The sequence below is a fragment of the Nicotiana tabacum genome, chromosome 6, assembly GCF_000715075.1.
Source record: "Nicotiana tabacum cultivar K326 chromosome 6, ASM71507v2, whole genome shotgun sequence".
Lineage (NCBI taxonomy): Eukaryota > Viridiplantae > Streptophyta > Magnoliopsida > Solanales > Solanaceae > Nicotiana > Nicotiana tabacum.
Window position 1 is genome coordinate 149671918 of NC_134085.1, and position 16784 is coordinate 149688701.

The window sequence follows — 16784 nt, forward strand, 5'->3', positions numbered from 1 at the left end:
AGTGGGCAAAAAGAACAAAAGAGCACACACAGTATCTACAGCAGGTAAGGAAGGATTATGAAAATACCATTGCTAGTCTGAAACGAAAAATGATCACTCTTGAGGACAAGGCAGCTAAGCAAGCCCAAGCTTTTGAAACCGAAAGTGGACACTGCTATGATTTACTAGCCCGAATGGAAGTAGAAATACAGCAGCTACAGAGACAGCATCTTCAGGATTCTCAGGTTTTGGAGGCCCGTAATGATCAGATAAGGCGCTTGCTCATAGAAAAAGGTCGAATCAGGGACAAGATCGAGACTATTGCCCATGCCATCATCAAGAGATGTCGACTGTGTGAAGACATGACCCGTACCACTTTCTTTTCAGCCATAATGATTTATGTCAAGCGGACAATGTATGAACTGGAGCAACTTGAAAGGGATCTCGTACCTAAGCCTGCGGCGAGGCCGAACGATGCCCCGCGGGCACCCATTTTTGAAGCTTTAATGTACTCATTGTTCGAGTTTGTATTTTTCGTTTTAGAGTCTGTTGTCTGTTTGTTTCTTCCTTTTCGCATCAGTAGTTTTTGAGTCTGTACTTGGGTTTATTTTGAGTCTATTAGTTCACTTTTCAAAAATGTTTAGTTTGTAATAGAATGTTTTAGAAATGAAAATTGAAAATTCCCAAAAATTGTTCTTTATTTTTCGCATTTAATTTTCACGAACTACGCTTGGTCTGATTCGTGCGGGGTCGCGATACGTAGGCAATCCTCATCGGATTCGACCGTAACCGTAAAGAGAAAAGCAAAAAGAGGGAAGAAAATAAAGGAAAAACAAAAGAAACAAAAGAGCGGAAGAAAAATCAAAGGAAAAACCATGGCAAAAGAAAAAGGGAAAGCAGACAATGAAGAAAACTGAGGGAAAAACAAAGTGGGAGAAAACAAAAGAAAAACAAAAGAAGGCTGGGATGACGCATGCAACCATGCAAAACATGTAGAAATCCATTTAATTGTGTAGGTGCATCACACCCCAATGTGAGATTACCTATCTGTTATTTGTCCCAAACTAACCGTTTCTCAATTTCAAATTCAGCCAGGTTTATAGAAACAGGTGGTTGGTTTTGTGGTAAACTAGCTTCGCACCACTACTTTACCAGATCTAAAGGTAGTACAGAAATGTCATCAGAAATGACCCTGCCAACAATCCCTATTTCGGAAGATATCCCACTCTCAAGCGTCCCGGCCTCAGAGTCCGCAGTGGCCGAAGAAAATAGAATCTTACGTCTGAGGGTAATGGACATGTGGGACGCATGGACAAATGAAAAAGAACCCCCGAGTGTCATCCCTGGATTTCCCGAGTTGTTCCCAAGACCAACGGGTACCTTTAACATTCCCATCAGCCACCCGAACATCCCGCTAGGACAACTTACTATATCCGCTCATTTCGTAGGAGCAACCTCTGAGGTCCGGACCTAGGCATTCATACCCGGGACAACTCCAAACATCTTCACTGCTCCACCATCTTCTGCTACAACATAGCCCGCAGTCCCAAGGCCTATGTTTGATCCATCAGCCTTCACTTATCAAACTCCTACTTACTAGCCAGAACTTCCTCCATACTCCGCATATGCTTACCCTCAGCCACCACTATATGAGTTTACACCGGGGCAAGACAAAACCCCTAAATCCCCAAAGCAAGATGAGATGTCCAGGAGAATGAGGATCCTTGAACAGAGCTTAAAGAACATGCAAGGTTTGAGCGGGCCAAAAAGTGTCTCTTATATAGATTTGTGTATGTTTCCGCATGTACACTTGCCGTCAGGGTTCAAAACACCAAAATTTGAAAAGTATGACGGGCACGGCGACCCCATTGCTCATTTGAAGAAGTATTGCAATCAGTTACGGGGGGCCGGTGGCAAAGAAGAATTGTTGATGGCATATTTCGGGGAAAGCTTAATCGGCATAGCTTCAGAGTGGTATATGGATCAGGACATATCTTGATGACACATTTGGGACGATCTTGCCAGAGATTTTGTTCGACAATTTCAGTACAACATATACATTGCACCGGATAGGAATTCTTTGACAATCTAAGGAAAAAGCCCTCAGAAAGCTTTAGAGAATATGCCATTAAGTGGCGCGAACAAGCATCAAGAGTGAAGCCTCAAATGGATGAGTTAGAGATGGTCACTGTCTTCCTGCAAGCCCAAGAGCCCGATTACTTCTAGAATATGATGTCGGCCATGGGAAAGCCTTTCGCAGAAGCAATTAAAATCGGGGAAATGGTAGAAAATGGTCTGAAAACGGGTAGAATCTTAAGCCTGTCGGCCATAAGAGCGACCTCCTAAGCCATCCAAGGCGGGTATGGAGGAATGGCCAAAGGGAAAAAGAAAGAAGAAACGGTCATGGCAGCGTCAGGAGGAAGGAGATACCGGGATCATAGACCGGTGTTCTCCGAAAGAACCCCTCAACACTATTATCCTCACAATGATATGGCCTATGCTCCCTCACCTTATGCGGTCATGAATGCTCAACCTTTCGGCCGACCGCAACCACAAGCCAACCGAAATCCATCTCCATTCCAAAGAAACCAACTTCCTTACGAGAACCAATATAATCCCCGACCACCACAAAATAACTTTTGCCCCCGGGAACCATACAGGAGGCCCAACTTTACACCAATCGGTGAACCCTACTTCACCCTGTTCCCTAAGCTTGTCCAGATGGATCTGCTGCAGCCTATTCCCCAAAACAAGCAGAATCCGGAATCTCCAGCTTACCAACGAGGTGTCCACTGTGCTTATCATTCAGGAGCTGAGGGGCATAATACTGATAACTGCTGGACCTTGAAGAAAGCTGTGTAAAATTTGATTGAACAAGGAAAAATAGTGTTAAGGGACGAAGAAGCCCCGAATGTGACCAATAATCCATTGCCCGCTCATAACAACGGGCCGGTAATCGGGATGATCTGTGAAGACAAAGAGTTCGATCCCGCCTTGAAAGCCATAATTGCTATTGCTGATGCAGAAAGAAAGCCTAAAGCAACCCCAAAGCATGAGAAACGGGTAAAGAAGACTAAAACTGTCAAGATTGAACTCGAAAAAGAAGGTTGAAACAAAAGCAGAGATGGCGCCTCCGAAAAATGAGGTTCTCTATATTCCGCGAGGTCACCAAGAAAAGCCGTTAATCGTGGGTATTCCAAACAAATTTGAAGTGAAAAAGGGAACACCAAAGTATGTGCCAAAAGGAGCCTATGTGGTCCGGGGGACGATTAAACCGTCTTGGCTGAATGAGCCAGTGGTTATCGGACGCGTGCCACAGAAGCCAATAACGGACCCATCTGCGGTGCCATAGAATTATCAACAGACATTGGTTACATACAAAGGTAAAGAAATCACGAGAGAACTTCCGGGAAATACCTTCGCTAGGAAATATTCAGATGTACAAGAAGGAACAATGCCACACAGAAGCGCTTTCCATCCAAGAAGCTTGTAAGTGCTGAGGAGGCAGAGGGTTTCTTCCAGAAAATGAAGATGCCTGATTATGAAGTGGTGGATCAGTTACGCAAGTACCCTGAACAAGCGTCTATGCTATCTTTGTTAAAGAGATCTGCCGAGCATTAGAAGACCCTAGTGAAAACTCTGAATGAGGCATATGTGTCTGCTGAGACTTCAGTTGAACAGCTCGAAAAAATGGCAGAAAGGTTCTTTGCTGTTAGTCAAATTTCCTTTAGTAAGAACAATTTTGCCTCCAGAGGGAGCGGCTCACAACAAAGCTTTATATCTGACTGTCAAGTGTGAAGGTTTTTATGTCAAGCGAGTAATGGTGGATGGGGGTTCAGGTGTTGACATTTGTCCACTCTCTACATTGCAGAGAATGGAAATCGGGACTGGAAAGATTCGTCCCAATAACATCTGTGTAAGAGCTTTTGATGGCATTAAGAGGGATACCATCGGAGAGATAGATCTGGTATTAACCATAGGAAGACCTTGGATCCATGCCGCGGGGGCTGTACCTTCTATCGCACCTCCTTTTTACCGCGCCCGTGGGGCGCGTGGGGAATTTTCTCCAATTGAAGGACAGTCGAAACGGGATTTATTTAATTATTTCAGAGTCACCACCTGGGAATTTTAAGGCGTCCCAAGTCACCAATTTTAATCCCTGAATCGAGGAGAATATGACTCTGTTTATTATTCTGCGAACCAGAAATCCTGAGTAAGGAATTCTGTTAATCCGGAAGAAGGTGTTAGGCATTTCCGAATTTCGTGGTTCTAGCACGGTCGCTTAACTGTTTTTATTATTGGCTTAATTATCTTGATTTTACTAAATACGCTTTTATTGCATGATTTTACTACCGGTTTTTACTTATTGTTTACAATTATATGGACGAATTACGCGTACGTATATTCGTATTATATACTTTTTATAATTAGCGGGGATCGTGCCACGCGTACGTGTACACAATAAAATTGTCCGTGCTATAGTTTTTATAAAAAATATATATTCGAAAATTAAAAAATAAAATCAGGAACATCATCACCCTTTTTATTTAGATAATGAACTGCACACCTCGGGTTATATGAAATTATTTTGATATCCGCGGAGAAATCATTTTTATTAAAATATTCACTCGACATTGCGCGTACGCATAATCCGAATTTGCTTTTTTTTTTTATATATAATCTGGGTGCGCGAACGCATCCCTGATTGCACAAAATATTTGTTAATAGTATTATGGCCTTTTTCCCCAAATTGTTTATTATATCATGAGAAATCTCCATTTAAGATACCCTTGAATTCTTGAAAAAAAAGAACTTGCAATTTATTAAATGTTACTCGTCGATTATAATTTCCGGATATAAATTATATTCAGCCAGACTATTCAAATTCAAAGAAAAGCGTAAAAATATGATTAACACTATTTTCGGCAAATACAACATATATCTATATGCCCAATAATGAATTGTATATGAAACTAAAAATGATTTATAAAGGGAAGAATATTTTCAAGAACTTTTATTATTTCTATTTAGTGCAAGTCCTATTTCTAATTGTCGTTGATATAAAGTGTTGCAATTTGTATATCTCATCTTATTCTCATATACTTGCTTTTAATCTAATAGGCCTAATTATTTATTTAGGATGGTAAATAGGCATCAAATTGATAAGAGAGGGAATTATTATACAAATTGATTAACAACATTGCCTTACATGCCACATATTTGTATGTCTTGAAACATTCATAGCACTTTAACATCATAATGAGCCATAACAACTCAACTTACCATCCACTAATGGTTCTATAGATACCTGTTATTATGCCACATAAGAACGTACAACTTATATCATTCCTTCCACAACTAAATCAGGTATCAGAATAAACTAGCAATATGGTTTTGACATTTTCACGCTATTCTTTATTCAACTAACAACGCCACAAGGCCTAGTTAATGGCCAATCTTTATGTCATGTTTCCTACCTTGACAGTTCAAACATGACTAAACTAATGAGATGAAGGGCTAACATTATTACAAAGCTTTATACGAATTTCAAAGTAAGACAATTAACTCATAGCTATCAAATTGAATTCACTACTAATTAACTAACATGAAACAAAAATGAAATTTAAGCTGATGAACTTGGACAAATGGAAAACAGAATTGCAATTCAAGCTTCATTGATTAGTCATGTTGAATCTCTTTCCAACATAAAATTTAAAAGACATGTATCTGAAAATGAAGGTAGAATGAGTAAATTTCAGCAGTACCAGCAGTAACAAAATCAGCAGAATAGTAGTCTTTCCACAGACTTGAGCAATAATGAGACCCGAGAAACCCAGATGCACAGTAACAGTATTTTAAAAGAAAACTTCAGATTTTGACTGAACTATGGATTCAAATAAATCCGGACAGATTTAACAAAGAGACATTATTTCAGATTTTAGTTTCTCTTCTGTTTCAAATTCCTGTTTCTGACTTTTCTGTTTCTGATTTTTTTTTCTTCTTCTTGAACTCTAAAAAAAAAATCTCCTCAATCAGATTTTTCTGTTTCTGTTTTCAAATTTCTGTTTCTGATTCTATTTCTATCTCTTTCTTTCTTTCTGTTTTTCTCTCTTAAAATCTGCCCTCAAATCTGATTTTTTTTTCTTTAAAAAAAATCTCTATCAGATTTTCTTTCAAAAATCTGCCTGAAAGCTCTCTTTTTTCCTTGTTTTTCTTTCTTAAAAGAGCTCCCTTAAATCAGTCCCAATCCCCTTCTATTTATACAAGGTTGTCCTATACCCTTCTAGTGCTGCCAGAGACCTTTTCTCCTTTAAAAAAATCAGAAAAGTTTCATTAAAACTACTTTTGAATACTTTAAATTATATTGAGTGCTATTATCCTGTTTTTCAGCAGCCCATTACCCTTTGTTTCCCACTATCCTATTAAATTAAAAACCATTAACAAACCACTTTCAGCCCACTACTATGTCACATTACCCTTACTGTTTTATCCCAGAAATGCCCCCTGACTCCTACTGTTATTACTGAAAAAATCAGAACCTACTGCAAAACTGATTCTATAATCTGTATAAACTTGATTATTCTTCTGATTTACAGTTATAACCAATCCTATGAACCTCCTAACACAATTGTATTTGACCAACTTTTGTAAACTTGAATTCAAACTTAACATCACAACAATATTACACTGAGTTCAGTATAATGATTCAAACGAACTTTAACTTTGAACAAAATCAAACAAACACAGGAGCATTGTCAATATACTGACAATGCCCTGAAACTCAATGTTCAGAAATCAACATATACACACCATTGACAAACTTTCTGATTTATTAAACAAGAATCAATTAATTGGGAAGAACTAATTGATTAATTTCAATGATAATAATCAACTCCAAACAGATAAACAGGGTATTACAAACAACATTTTCAGAAGCAAGATTCACAATACAACTAATCGACGAACTTAATCGAGTCAATTACACACATTGTACATAATCACAATCAACAGAAACAATTCACATTTAGAATCAAGTAGACGGGTAGGGGACAGTATAACAAAATTGACTAGAAAATTATGAAAATTTAGACAAACTAATGAAACGAACATAGAATATACGTAGAATACACACAAGAAACAGAAAATTACCTCTGAACCTTCAAATTCAACCGGACTCAACTCAATTTGGATTTGGACTTTGTTTGAAATCAAACAGACCTTAGTCGAAGTATTTTCTATTGAAAATACTTTGACTAAGGTCGATTAAACCTCAATCTTTCGTCTGAAGTGAACAAAATCCAAAAGTCTGGTATTTCTAGGGTTCTTGAAGGTTCGATTTGGACTTAACCATTTCTGGTCAGATTCGAGGGGGGCCAAATACGACACAAGGGTGAGGGTAGCCTAGGGGTCATTTGGTGTCAGTTTAGAACGGATCTGAGTTTGTTCTTGTTTGGTCCGAATCTTCAAAAGAAAATTCGAGAAGCTCGGAACTGATTCGAGCCAAACAAACTTCAGATCCATAACGAGGCATGCTAGGGGGTACTATGGTGTTATTTTGGAAGCCATTGGAAAGGTTTGAGTTTTCAGACCCACCTTCGATTTAGTATTCGAAGAGTTGGGGTCTGATTCGAAGGAAACTAAGGTCATATTTGTGTAGAGGATGTTCAGGGGGTTCTAGGGTGTTATTTTGGTGACCGGCGGCGTTGATGCCGCCGGGTTTCAGGCGGTGGGATTCTAGGGCGGCTAGGGTTAGGGGTGGGGTTTGGGGACGATGATGAACAGTGAGAGGAGGGGGGTGTTCAGTTAGGGGCCGGGGTAGGGGCTTGGGCCTTATATAGGGGTGGGGTGGATTGATCTCATCCGTTGGATCAATTAAGATGCACGGTTGAGATCAATCCACTTATCCAAACGACATCGTTTGATTTAAGTTGGGGAAAGGGGTCAACCCGGGGTTGAAATGGATCGGGTTTGGGTGAGTTTTTAAGACCGTGGGATCAAGATGGATGAACGGTTCAGATCTAGTTGCCCTTAAACGTCGTCGTTTCATTTATGCAGAAGCTGAACTGGACCGTTTGATTGCAATGAATCAACGGCTCAGATTTGAGGTATCTCATGCGGCGTCGTTTAGGCTTGTTCGAATTGGACCGGACAGGGGGATGTTGGATTGGGCTGTGGGGGGGGGGGTAATTTGATTTGGGCCTGGATTTTAATCCAGGTCCAATTTTTATTTTACAACTTATTATTTTTTTTATTCTATTTTATTATTTATCATTAAAAAAATCCTAACAAAAATTATAAAACAATTTTTAACCTTACACAAAATATTAATCACTTCATAACAACTATTCAACATACAGATAAAACATTAATCACACAGTGGAATATAAAAAATAGAACAAAATGCATATTTTGGTGATTTTATTTAATTTATCTTTCAAATACATAATTAAATCCTATATGCATGCAACATGTATTTTATTTTAATTTTCATTTTATTATGACAAAGTAAACATTTACGGACATACAACAAATATTTAACACCACGCAAATTCAAAAAATTACACAGTAAAAGAAATTTATTTTATTTTTGATTTATTTTGGAGTAGTTTTCGTAAGGCAAAAATCACGTGCTCACAGCTGCCCCTCTTTGTGCGGAAACTCGAAGAGTTTTTCGTGCAAAGATAAAGTGAGCGGACACGAGCGATTTTTGCCCTTTCAAATACTCCGTGGAAGCATTTTTTGAAAGATTTGACCGAACCTCTGCTTCAAAGGTTTCCTACATATCCTTGGCTATAAAGGAATCAGGTCAATGTAGTTCGGGAAGTTTTGGGTAGCTGGGACTACCTTGGGGTTGTGATGTTACTGCTGCTTCGTGCTGTTTTTACTGCTTGCTGACCTCCTTATTACACCTTACTTCAAAGGTAATACAAAAAGCTAAACTAGATTATGGTGCAGGAATTATAAAAAATCTTATCTAGATCATGCCCTTGCGTTTCTTGTTGTCTTGATATCTTGGTGACTCTTGGGCATTTGACTTATTTTGTTTTCCTTTTCATTGTGTCCCGTATTTTTTAATCTGTTTGGGACTCTTGTTGTTTCTTGCTGGGGATTTTGTTGGATTCCTCTGCTTTATTGATTCTAAGTGTGCTCCTTTTTCATATGAGCGGGCTTTTGATTTCAACACTTCAATTGCATTCCCTCGTTCTCCAGGTGGGTGCCTTGACTGCTTCTTTTCTTTCTTCATCCTCGTTCTCCAGGTGGACGCCTGACTTCTTTTTAACTTCTTCATCCTCATTCTCCAGGTGGACGCCTGACTTTTTTAATTCTTATCCTCGTTCTCCAGGTGGACGCCTGACTTCTTCAATTCTTCATCCTCATTCTCCAGGTGGACGCCTGATTTCTTCAATTCTTCATCCTCATTCTCCAGGTGGACGCCTGACTTCTTTAATTCTTATCCTCGTTCTCCAGGTGGACGCCTGACTTCTTTAATTCTTATCCTCGTTTTCCAGGTGGACGCTAGACTTACTGCTTGCTGACCTCCTTATTACACCTTACTTCAAAGGTAATACAAAAAGCTAAACTAGATTATGGTACAGGAATTATAAAAAATCTTATCTAGATCATGCCCTTGCGTTTCTTGTTGTCTTGATATCTTGGTGACTCTTGGGCATTTGACTTATTTTGTTTTCCTTTTCATTGTGTCCCGTATTTTTTAATCTGTTTGGGACTCTTGTTGTTTCTTGCTGGGGATTTTGTTGGATTCCTCTGCTTTATTGATTCTAAGTGTGCTCCTTTTTCATATGAGCGGGCTTTTGATTTCAACACTTCAATTGCATTCCCTCGTTCTCCAGGTGGGTGCCTTGACTGCTTCTTTTCTTTCTTCATCCTCGTTCTCCAGGTGGACGCCTGACTTCTTTTTAACTTCTTCATCCTCATTCTCCAGGTGGACGCTTGACTTTTTTAATTCTTATCCTCGTTCTCCAAGTGGACGCCTGACTTCTTCAATTCTCCATCCTCATTCTCCAGGTGGACGCATGATTTCTTCAATTCTCCATCCTCATTCTCCAGGTGGACGCCTGACTTCTTTAATTCTTATCCTCGTTCTCCATGTGGACGCCAGACTTCTTCAATTCTCATCCTCATTCTCCAGGTGGACGCCTGATTTCTTTTTAATTTCTTATCCTCATTCTCCAGGTGGACGCCTGATTTCTTTAATCCTTTGTCCTCATTCTCCAGGTGGACGCCTGAATTCTTTAATTCTCATCCTCATTCTCCAGGTGGACGCCTGACTTCTTCTTTTCTCATCCTCATTCTCCAGGTGGACGCCTGACTTCTTCAATTCTCATCCTCATTCTCCAGGTGGACGCCTGACTTCTTCTTCTTTACCAGGTATTTCCAGGTGGATGCCTGACTTCTTTAATTCTTCATCCTCATTCTCCAGGTGGACGCCTGACTTTTCAATTCTCATCCTCATTCTCCAGGTGGACGCCTGACTTCTTTAATTCTCATCCTCATTCTCCAGGTGGACGCCTGACTTCTTCTTTTCTCATCCTCATTCTCCAGGTGGACGCCTGACTTCTTCAATTCTCATCCTCATTCTCCAGGTGGACGCCTGACTTCTTTAATTCTCATCCTCATTCTCCAGGTGGACGCCTGACTTCTTTAATTCTCATCCTCATTCTCTAGGTGGACGCCTGACTTCTTTAATTCTTCATCCTCATTCTCTAGGTGGACGCCTGACTTCTTCAATTCTTCATCCTCATTCTCCAGGTGGACGCCTGACTTCTTTAATTCTCATCCTCATTCTCTAGGTGGACGCCTGACTTCTTTAATTCTTCATCCTCATTCTCCAGGTGGACGCCTGACTTCTTCAATTCTCATCCTCATTCTCCAGGTGGACGCCTGACTTCTTCTTTTCTCATCCTCATTCTCCAGGTGGACGCCTGACTTCTTCAATTCTCATCCTCATTCTCCAGGTGGACGCCTGACTTTTTTAATTCTCATCCTCATTCTCCAGGTGGACGCCTGACTTCTTTAATTCTTCATCCTCATTCTCCAGGTGGACGCCTGACTTCTTCAATTCTCATCCTCATTCTCCAGGTGGACGCCTGACTTCTTTAATTCTCATCCTCATTCTCCAGGTGGACGCCTGACTTCTTCTTTTCTCATCCTCATTCTCCAGGTGGACGTCTGACTTCTTCTTTTCTACCAGGTATTTCCTGACACAAATATTGTCTTTGCCCCTGTTTTAAATCAAAGAAAACTTCGTTAGTTTAAAGCAGGGTGGTTAACTGGGGTATTCTTGTCGATGGTGAGGCTTCTCTTCGTCTCTTTTTTATTGCCTTGGAATGGTTAGAAAAGACCGTTTTGTCCTTGTAATTGATCCTTGACTATAGGATTTCCCTCTGTATGTTTTCCTTCAAATCCTTTTAACTGTAATCATATGTCCCTTTTGACTTTGCTGATCCACTTTTGATTTCACTTTTCTTACACCAATATCTTTTTATCTCCCGCCTTTCATGGCCGTATTTTGCATCATGTAACCTTGAATCTTGGTAGTATACCTTGACATTCCTTCTTATTTGTTTGGAATAAAACTTATCTCAAAGCTTTAGAAAAGTAAGATTATTAGTGACGAAACGCACTGATTTCAACAATTATAGAATGAAAAGAAAAATCCAAATTTGGATGACTGTCAGAGAAGGAATAAAACTTATCTGATTGGAGTTACTGACGCCAATGATCAGGGTATGCATTTCGGATTAATCAACCCAGTCTTTTAATCAATCTCCTCTCAATTGTCTTATTTTCGTTTTCCCCAAAATTTCCATAATCCAACTTCATTTTTCATTTCACAGACCTGTTGGACTTGCAATATCTCAAAGAGTTTTCACCGATAAACCTTCCTCATTTGTTCATTTCTCACTTCCTTTTCGCCTTATGGTGCCTACGAAGGTTTTCACCAATAAGACTAGCTCATTTTTACTTTTCTCTCAACTTCCGTCGCCTTATGGTGCCCGTGTGGGTTTTCACCTATAAGACTCTCTCATTTTTACTTTCTTTTCTTGTTTGTACCAGAGTGTTATGAACCATCTTCATTTGCTTGTCTCAGCATTTTTCTAAGATTGATCGAAAGGTCTTTTTGGTATGGGGTTAGAAATGGAAAAGGTATTAAAAGCTAAACAGTTCTTGGTATGGGTTAAAAATTACAACTCTTGGAATCTTTTTCTTATTTGCAATACAGTTTCTTTGCCCCAGTTTTTGATTGGGGTCGCTTGACATAACTTTTTGTGCACATTATGTATATTGTGCACCCTATGACCGAGCCGTGAGGCGCCTACGTATCCTTCTTTGAGGAATCAGGTCAAACGTAGTTCACTAAATAATAGTGATTTTCTCTTTATTATTATTATTATTATTATTATTATTGTTACTTCAATTTGATTTTCATCGATTCCAAGAGAGGGTAGGAACGAAACAAATATGGCTCAAAAGGGGAAGCAAATGGTATAGTGTTTGGATAGCAGAATAAATTGCCTTTGTCATTCCAATCTTCGAAATAATGCTAAATACAAACATTCAAAAGTTATGCGTAATATCTCTTTACCGCGTCAGAATTGATCGCCATGTCCATGCATTTGCCTTCAATATCTGTTAAGCATAGTGCACCATTCGACAATACTCTGGTCACAATGAATGGTCCTTGCCAATTCGGGGCAAATTTGCCTTTCGCCTCAACCTGATGTGGAAGAACACGTTTCAGCACATGCTGACCCACTTCAAACTTCCGTGGACGCACCTTTTTGTTGTATGCTCTTTCTATTCTTCTTTGATATAATTGACCATGACATACTGCGACCAATCGTTTTTCATCAATCAAGTTTAACTGTTCCAGACGGGTTTTGACCCATTCATCATCATCAATCTTTGCTTCGGTGATGATCCGAAGGGAAGGAATCTCAACTTCTGCAGGAATTACTGCTTCAGTGCCATATACCAACAAATAAGGAGTTGATCCTACTAAAGTGCGAACAGTAGTGCGATATCCCAATAATGCAAATGGTAATTTTTCATTCCATTGTTTTGAACCTTCTACCATTTTCCGAAGTATCTTCTTTATGTTTTTGTTGGCTGCCTCTACTGCTCCATTCGCCTTGGGACGATATGGGATAGAGTTGCGATGTGTAATCTTAAACTGTTGACATACTTCTTTCATTAAGTTGCTGTTAAGATTAGCACCATTATCTGTGATGATCACCTTCGGGATTCCGAATCGACATATGATATTTGAGTGGACAAAATCGACCACAACTTTCTTGGTCACTGATTTAAATGTTTTGGCCTCAACCCATTTGGTAAAATAATCAATGGCTACCAGAATGAACCTGTGCCCATTGGATGCTGCCAACTCAATTGGTCCAATCACATCCATGCCCCAAGCAACGAAGGGCCATGGTGCCGACATTGTGTGCAATTCGGATGGTGGAGAATGAATCAAATCTCCGTGTATTTGGCATTGATGACACTTGCGCACAAAACTGATACAATCTCGCTCCATGGTAAGCCAATAGTAACCAGCACGGAGGATCTTCTTTGCTAATACATATCCACTTATGTGGGGTCCGCAAACTCCCGAATGTATTTCAGACATGACAGTTGTAGCTTGTCTGGCATCTATGCATCTTAATAATCCAAGATCTGGTGTTCTTTTATACAAAACTCCTCCGCTTAAGAAGAATCCATTTGCCAATCGTCTAATGGTCCTCTTTTGATCTCCTGTGGCTTGTGCGAGATATATCCCCATCCTGATATACTCCTTGATGTCGTGGAACCATGGTTCACCATCAAATTCTTCTTCGACCATATTGCAATAAGCATGCTGATCGTGGACTCGAATATGTAGTGGATCCACATAAGCTTTGTCTGGATGGTGCAACATTGATGCCAAGGTAGCCAATGCATCGGCGACCTCATTATGGATTCTTGGAATATGTTGGAACTCCACTGATTGAAACCGCTGACAAAGATCATGTAGACATTGTCAGTATGGTATGAGCTTCAAGTCTCGAGTTTCCCATTCTCCTTGAATTTGATGTACCAAAAGATCCGAATCTCCCATGACTAAGATTTCTCGGATACCCATGTCGGCGGCTAGCCTTAACCCCAAAATGCAAGCTTCATATTCCGCCATATTATTGGTGCAACAAAATCGCAATTGAGCCGTAACAGGATAGTGATGCCCTGTTTCAGAAATGATTACGGCTCCTATCCCGACTCCTTTCATGTTAGCGGCTCCATCAAAGAAAAGTTTCCAGCCAGGTTTTTCAATTCGCTCCACCTCGTCGATATGCATTGTTTCTTCATCAGGAAAATAGGTTTTCAACGGCTCGTATTCCTCATCGACCGGGTTTTCGGCTAAATGATCGGCCAGTGCTTGAGCCTTCATTGCAGTTCGAGTCACATAGATGATGTCAAATTCTGTGAGCAATATCTGCCACTTTGCAAGTCTTCCTGTTGGCATAGGCTTTTGAAAAATGTATTTCAATGGATCCAACCGAGAAATGAGGTAAGTAGTGTAGGATGACAAATAGTGTTTCAATTTTTGAGCTACCCATGTTAGGGCGCAACATGTCTTTTCCAGATGAGTATACTTAACCTCATAAGCTGTGAACTTCTTGCTAAGGTAGTAGATGGCCTGTTCTTTTCTGCCAGTGAGGTCATGTTGCCCCAATACACAACCAAATGAATTTTCCAAAACTGTTAAGTAAAGAATCAAAGGTCTTCCTGGCTCTGGCGGGACCAACACGGGTGGGTTCGACAAGTACCCTTTTATTTTATCGAACGCTTCTTGACACTCATCGGTCCATTTGACCGCATCATCCTTTTTCAACAATTTGAAAATTGGCTCACAAGTTGTTGTGAGCTGAGCAATAAACCTGCTGATATAATTTAACCTTCCCAACAAACTCATTACTTCAGTTTTGTTCCTGGGAGGTGGCAATTCTTGGATGGCTTTGATTTTTGATGGGTCTAGCTCGATACCTCGTCGACTGACTATGAATCCTAGCAACTTTCCAGATGGAACTCCAAATGCGCATTTGGCAGGGTTAAGCTTGAGGTTGTACCTGCGAAGTCTTAAGAAGAACTTCCTCAAATCCCCAACGTGGTCGGCCTGATGCTTTGATTTTATGATCACATCGTCCACGTATACCTCAATCTCCTTGTGTATCATATCATGAAACACTGTGGTCATTGCTCTCATATAGGTTGCTCCGGCGTTCTTTAAACCGAATGGCATTACCCGGTAGCAATAAGTTCCCCATGGTGTGATGAATGCCGTCTTTTCTGCGTCTTCTTCATCCATTAGAATTTGATGATACCCGGCATAACAATCCACGAAAGATCCTATATCATGCTTGGCACAATTGTCGATCAAAATATGGATATTGGGTAATGGGAAATTATCCTTTGGACTTGCTTTGTTGAGATTGCGGTAGTCGACGCATACTCTAATTTTGCCGTCTTTCTTTGGTACAGGAACGATATTAGCCAACCAAACAGGATATCGAGTGACTCGAATGACCTTTGCTTCCAATTGTTTGGTGATTTCTTCCTTAATTCTCACACTCATGTCAGGCTTGAATTTTCTCAGCCTTTGCTTGACAGGAGGCACCGTTGGATCGGTGGGCAATTTGTGAACTACTAAATCAGTGCTCAGGCCCGGCATGTCGTCATATGACCATGCAAAAACATCTTTGAATTCTATGAGTGCTTTAATTAACTCTTCTCGGATCTTTGGTTCGAGATGGACACTTATTTTGGTTTCCCGGACATTACTCGTGTCCCCTATATTGATGTCTTCGGTATCACTCAAGTTAGGTTTGATTTTTTCCTCAAAGTGAATTAACTCTTTACTAATCTCTTCAAAAACCTCATCTTCATCATATTCTGATTCATAATCACAATATATTTCTTGAATTATTACTTCGGAACCAGATTGATTTTTAAGACAGGGCTGAGGATTCCTCATGCATGTCATATCACTAGAGCCAGCGTAAAAAGAACTGTACAGGAAAAAAAAAAGAAAACTATCAGGAATGATAATAAAAAGGAAACTACTTTTTATTGGATGATGAAAGATAACAAGGTTTGCACACTTCAAACAAACTGTAAGATAAGCTTTGGGATTACAACCCTGAAGTAACCCAAACAAACTTGAAAGAAAATCAAAATAAACTACCAAGACTCCTTTCGAATGGGGAGAGGAGTGGCTTTCCAATTATTAAGCTCTGTTTCTGGCCCAACGAATTGAACTTCTGCGTCGCTACACCCTTCTCCATTTTCCAACATATTCACATCATCAAACAATTTCTCGAATCTTTCAATTAATTCTTCCTCAGGATTGACCCGGGATTTAGGAATTGTTGTTATCGGGCGGTTTTTAACACCGGTCTTGACAAAAGACTTTGACAGACGTGGGACTGGTTTTGGAAGAACCCATGCTTGGTGTTTCAACTTCCTGGCCTTTATTACGTCATTTACAGTGGGTGTGAACCCCAAACCGAATGTTCCCCAGTTCTCGGGGAGAGATACTGGTTGTATAATTCCTTGCAAAGATAAGCCCAGACCTTTGCCGGGTATAAATCCATTCTTTAACATTTCATAAGCTACCATGACTGATGCAGAGGATATCTTTGGATTCGGAAGGTATTTCCCCTCTGGAATTTTCTCCACCGACACTGTGTCGGACACTTGGTATACCCATGGTCCCTGGTCATTTTCTGTTCCCTCGACTGGTACAATGG